Here is a 6236-nt window from a genome sequence, read left to right on the forward strand (position 1 = left end):
TGTTTGCCCTTAAATGGATTAAGAAATAACTCCTCAGAACATATATGAACCATTTCTTTCTTACAGAGGTCTTGGGAGGACCTGAAAGCCCAGGTTCATGTTTATTCTGAGTAGCGCCTTGAAAGGGACATTTCAGAACATGCTTTGAAAGTAGGAGATTATATTCTCTCCCTGGTGGGAAAGCAGGGCGGAAGACAGAGACACAGGTTTAGGAAGAGGCAGGCCATGAGTGGATACTATTGGATAATTAAGTAGAAAAGGCCGGAAGGGTTTAACATTGGGAGTTATTTGAAAAATTTATAATTTAACTAAATAATCAAATTTGGCCAAATTGTCAGATAATTATTTAGCCAAATAATCAAATCAGATGAATCAAGCTTCCTTCCAGACCAGTTTCTGTAGGAGAGCCATGAAATGAGTTTGGCAACCTTTAACCGAGGCCCCAGACAGCAAGGCAGTTGTTTCATAATTGTGAGTGCTCGCTGGCAGCTCTCTTCGAAGCTGTTTGCGGTGTTGGCACTCTCAGAGGTGCAAGGGGGCAGGGGCAGGGCCAGGCCTGCCAGGCCTGTGAAGGGTGCTTCAGCCTCTGCTACCACCCTGTGCATAAGCTGGAGCAAGCCGGGTGGGCAGGTTAACTTCTCTGAGCTTGTTTCCTGTCTGTTAAAAATAGGGCAGTGATATCTGACCTCAGGGCTATGAGAATCACATGAGGAACGTGTGAAAACATCTTGGAAAATGTGAAAATAGGCAGTGTGACTTGTGGTCAGATCACTCCCCAAGTTTTCTGAACCTGATCATAAAGATTCTGAGGGTCATAGAGGCAAAAGCCACCATGCTGTGCCGTCCGTTCTAACTGCCAGGCCTTCAGAGCCTGCCCTCCACTGGGCAGCAGCCTGAACAGGGCGGGTGCGTGCTGAATTTGGCTCAGAGGAGTCTGATCTGCTGAGGAATCATGATACCCACAGAGAACCTTTTATACCGATTATACAGCCCCTCCTCTGGCCCCCAGGCTGCCCAGCTTCACAAGCTGCACAGAAGCAGCAGGCACAGTCCGTTCTTTGTTGTGTCAGAGGGCGAGTTTGAAATGTCCCAAGAACTGTGCTAACCTCTTGCATGCTTTTCTAATTCTGGGCTCACTGGAAACAGCGACCGAAAGGCTCTCCCAGGAGTTATGTATATGGTGACACCAGGACAGGATTCAGAAACCAGTGGCAGTGTTATGTGGCTTCCTACCCTTGTGACACCCACCATTTTTCATTCTGATTATGAGCATTGGGTTATGTAAAAAGAAAAAAATTGAGAATTGGGTTCTCGCTCTCTCTTCCAGTGGAGACAAGTGTTTCTCCATGACATCTAGGGAGGCCCACCTGGCTGCCATTCCCCAGAGCAGGGGACAGCATTCTAGACCTGGGGCAGGAGTGTAGCAAGAGATTCCAGAGATTGAAGTAGTCGGCCTCAGTAAGTGATGGCACGGCATGGTGGCTTTTGCCTCTATGACCCTCAGAATCTTTATGATCAGGTTCAGAAAACTTGGGGAGTGATCTGACCATAAGTCACACTGCTTATTTTCACATTTTCCAAGGTGTTTTCACATGGTCCTCATGTGATTCTCATAGCCCTGAGGTCAGATATCACTGCCCTATTTTTAACAGACAGGAAGCAAGCTCAGAGAAGTTAATGACTGCTACAAGGTCACATTCAGAGCTGGAACCCAGGCCAGTGATTTCCACAGCATTCCTGATCTTATGCATTACTAGAGTGTTAACAATTTACTGGGGCTGAGAGAATCCACCCTGAACTGTGATCACAAGTGTTAACATATATTAATACAGTAGATAAAATTTTACTTCCTGCGATGGAAGACCTGTTTTGCAAAAAATACAAGTGGTTTCATTTTTTTTAAAATTTATTTATCTATTTATTTTCGGCTGCATTGGGTCTTGGTTGCTGTGCACGGGCTTTCTCTAGTTGCGGTGAGTAGGGGCTACTCTTTGTTGCGGTGCATGGGCTTCTCATTGTGGTGGCTTTTCTTGTTGCGGAGCACAGGCTCTAGGCATGCAGGCTTCAGTAGTTGTGGCACGTGGGCTCAGTAGTTGTGGCTCACGGGCTCTAGAGCACAGGCTCAGTAGTTGTGGCGCACAGGCTTAGTTGCTCCATGGCATGTGGGATCTTCCCTGACGAAGGCTCGAACCTGTGTTCCCTGCACTGGCAGGCAGATTCTCAACCACTGCGCCACCAGGGAAGCCCCAGTGGTTTCATTTTTAACGGTTAACTGAACTCTGGAAAAAGTACTAGTTTTAGTACTAGTTAACAGAGGACTCTTCAGTACTTTGCTTATCACAGTTTCCAACTCTGAGCATATTTCTGTATATGTTTATTGTCTTCCTTTTAAATTGTTTTTATGGAGCTTATCTAGGCAGAGTGTATTTCTAAGGATTTCTAGAATATGAAAATAGTAGGAATAAAGGCACGGCAGTATCTGCTTTCTGAGAGTCCCATGTATCTTCCAATTAGAACTGACAGTCTCTATAAAGATTTTTTTTTTTTCTTTTTTGCCAAACAGCATCTGGGATCTTAGTTTCCCCGACCAGGTATCGAACCCGCGCCCCCTGCAGTGGAAGCTTGGAGTCTTAACCACTGGACCACCAGGGAATTCCCAGAACTGACAGTCTCTATACTTTCCTTTTCCCTTCCTTCCCTTTCTCCCTCTCTTCCTTCTGTCGACTCATCAAGCATATTACTGAACATCTACCATGTCTCAGCCAGAAACTGAGAGTATAAATTTAATAAGAAATTTAAAAGTTTAATGTAGAACTGAAGAAAAGGATATTTCACAGGCAGCTGTGAGAATAAGGGAAAAGAAGCAGATTCTGTCAAGTGCTAGTTGGGAGGAGAGCAAAGTGTGGTTCCAAGAGGGCTTTTAAAAAGTAGTAGGGATCGGTTTCTCTAGTGGTGCAGTGGTTGAGAATCCACCTGCCAATGCAGGGGACACGGGTTCCAGCCCTGGTCCTGGAAGATCCCACATGTCGTGGAGCATCTAAGCCCGTGCGCCACAACTAGTGAGCCTGCGCTCTAGAACCCGTGAGCCACAACTACTGAAGCCTGTGCACCTAGAGCCTGTGCTCCACAACAAGAGAAGCCACCGCAATGAGAAGCCTGCTTACCACAACTAGAGAAAGCCCGTGCACAGCAATGAAGACCCAACACAGCCAAATATAAAATAAATAAATTTTTTAAAAAAGTAGTAGGGATGATATCACATGAACTATAATTAAAAATTAGTTGGCTTATATAAGTAATAATCACCAGACTTATACCCAATGAATGGAAAGTGAGTTTGGAAGTTTTGAATATTGCCAGGGAAAATTAATAGTTGGACAAATTAATATAATTTGTTCTATTCTGGGGGTTTAATAAAAGAATTTGACAAATTGGGCAGGAATTGCTAAAATAAAGTGTTAATTTGATAAATTAGCTTATTAATAGAATGTTCCTGTCAAAAGTCACCAAGTGACCACTGTGTTGCTAAATTAATGATCCGTTGTCAGCCTTCATCCAACCCAGCCTCGCAGTAGCATTCGACACAAGTGATCTCATCCTTGATGGACTTTCTTCACTTGGCTTTCATAATATCCCACTTCCTTGAGTTTCTTCCTGTTTCCCTGGTGGTGTCTCACTCTCCCTTCCTGGTTCATCCTCACCTTGGTCTCCTCTTCTCTGTCTACATTCACTTCCCACTGACTTTATTTTTATTTTTTAAAAATTTGTTTGTTTTTATTTTTGGCTGCGTTGGGTCTTTGTTGCTGCACGCGGGCTTTTCTCTAGTTGCAGAGAGCGGGGGCTACTCTTCGTTGCGGTGCGTGGGCTTCCCATTGCAGTGGCTTCTCTTGTTGCAGAGCACGGGCTCTAGGCCTGTGGGCTTCAGTGGTTGTGGCTCGCAGGCTCTAGAGCGCAGGTTCAGTAGTTGTGGCACACGGGCTTAGTTGCTCCGCGGCATGTGGGATCCTCCCGGACCAGAGCACGAACCTGTGTCTCCTGCATTGGCAGGTGGACTCCCAACCACTGCGCCACTAGGGAGGCCCAGCTCCTTCAATTTTAAATCTCAGCTTTTCAGCAAGGCCAACTCTAATCAAATGTATATAATATTACGTACTGCCCCTCCCAACCCCCCCTCAGATTCCTGATCTCCATTACCCATTCTACCTTCTTCCACTACAGCAATTATCAACTTCTACCATACCATGTAAGTTACAGGGTTTTTTATTTTAATTGCCAGTCTCCTCTCACTGGACTGTAAGCTTCTCAAGGGCAGGAGTCATGTTTTGTTCATATTATTCCAAGTGCCTGGTGCTTGGCACATAACAGAAGCTCAACGTTTGTTGAGTTGAATGAAGACTAAAGCCCAGTGTGGGGCTTTTTTGCTGCCTTGTGAAACCCAGTGACTTAATTAGGACAGAAATTCCTCAGGACTCTAGAGGAGGGTGTATTCTGAAAGAACTATTTTATTTTTTCACTATATGAGCTGATTTTATATTTTATTTTTTAAAATTTATTTATTTTATGTATTTATTTTTGGCTGCATTGGGTCTTTGTTGCTGCGTGCAGGCTTTCTCTAGTTGTGGCGAGTGGGGGCTACTCTTCGTTGCAGTGCACGGGCTTCTCATTGCGGTGGCTTCTGTTGCAGAGCACAGGCTCTAGGCACGCGGGCTTCAGTAGTTGTGGCGCATGGGCTCAATAGTTGTGGTTCGCGGACTCTAGAGCGCAGCCTCAGTAGTTGTGGCGCACCGACTTAGCTGCTCCGAGGCATGTGGGATCCTCCCAGACCAGGGATCGAACCCGTGTCCCCCTCATTGCCAGGCAGATTCTCACCCGCTGCGCCACCAGGGGAGTCCCGAACTCTGTTTTAGAGTCGGTTTATTGCTCTACGCTTTTCTTTTTTTAAAAAAATATTTATTTAATTTATTTATTTTTATTATTTTTGGCTGCGTCGGGTCTTAGTTGTGGCACGCGGGCTCTCTAGTTGAGGCACGTGACCTTAGTTGCCCTGCAGCATGTGGGATCTTAGTTCCCTGACCAGGGATCGAACCCCCGTCCCCTGCATCGGAAGGTGGATTCTCTACCACTGGACCACCAGGGAAGTCCCCTCTATGCTTTTCTGAACAGAAAGCAAGACAGAAAGAGAGGAGTGGACTATTTCTAAAAGAAAATATCATCCTTTCATATTCTGTTTGGCACCTGGACGCTCTGGTCCTCACCAGATATTGAATGGCCCATGGACAGGGAGTCAGGTGGATGAGGCAGTTTGGGGAAGCTCTTGAGCCCAGTGTGATGGTTAATTTTATGTGTCAACTTGACTGGCCTAAGGGATGCTCAGATGGTAAAACCTTATTTCTGGGTGTGTCTGTGAGGGTTTTCCTGGAAGAGATTAGCATGTGATTCAATAGACTGGGTAAAGCGCATTACCCTCCCCAATGTGGGTGGACATCACCCCATCCGTCAGGGACATGAATGGAACAAAAAGGTGAAGGAAGGGCAAATTCACTCTCTTTTTGAGGTAGGATGCCCACCTTTTGCTCTGATACTGGAGCTTCTGGTTCTTGGGCCTTTGACCTCGGGCTGGGAGTTACACCATCAGTTCCCCCTGATTCTCAGGCCTTTGGACTTGGACAGAATCTTACCATTGGGTTTCTTGGTTCTCCAGCTGGCAGACAACAGACTATGGGACTTCTTGGCTTCCAGAATGGCATGAGCCAATTCCTATAATAAATCTCCTCTTAAATATATCTTTAAAAAAAATTTATTGAAGTGTAGTTGATTTACAATGTTGTAATTTCTTCTGTACAGCAGAGTGACTCAGTTATACATATATATATATTTTCATATTCTTTTCATTATGTTTTGTCACAGGATGTTGAATATAGTTCCCTGTGCTACACAATAGGTCCTGGTTGTTTATCCATCCTATATATAATAGTTTGCCTCTGCTAATCCCAAACTCCCAGTCCTTCCTTCCTCACCCCCCCAAATATATCTATATCTAGATATCCTATTGGTTCTGTTTCTCTGGACCCGAATACACCAGTGTATCATAGAAGATTCCTGACCTCTGCAGGGCTTGTTTCATTTACAAGTCCACGCAATTTTGTAAGTGAAAATTCCCTGTCCCCAGCAATTTTTTTTCAGTTCTGAATAGCTAGATTACCTTTACTAGTAATAGTAATTCTACCATTTTTCTT

This window comes from Pseudorca crassidens, chromosome 15, assembly GCF_039906515.1.
Source record: "Pseudorca crassidens isolate mPseCra1 chromosome 15, mPseCra1.hap1, whole genome shotgun sequence".
Classification (NCBI taxonomy): Eukaryota; Metazoa; Chordata; class Mammalia; order Artiodactyla; family Delphinidae; genus Pseudorca; species Pseudorca crassidens.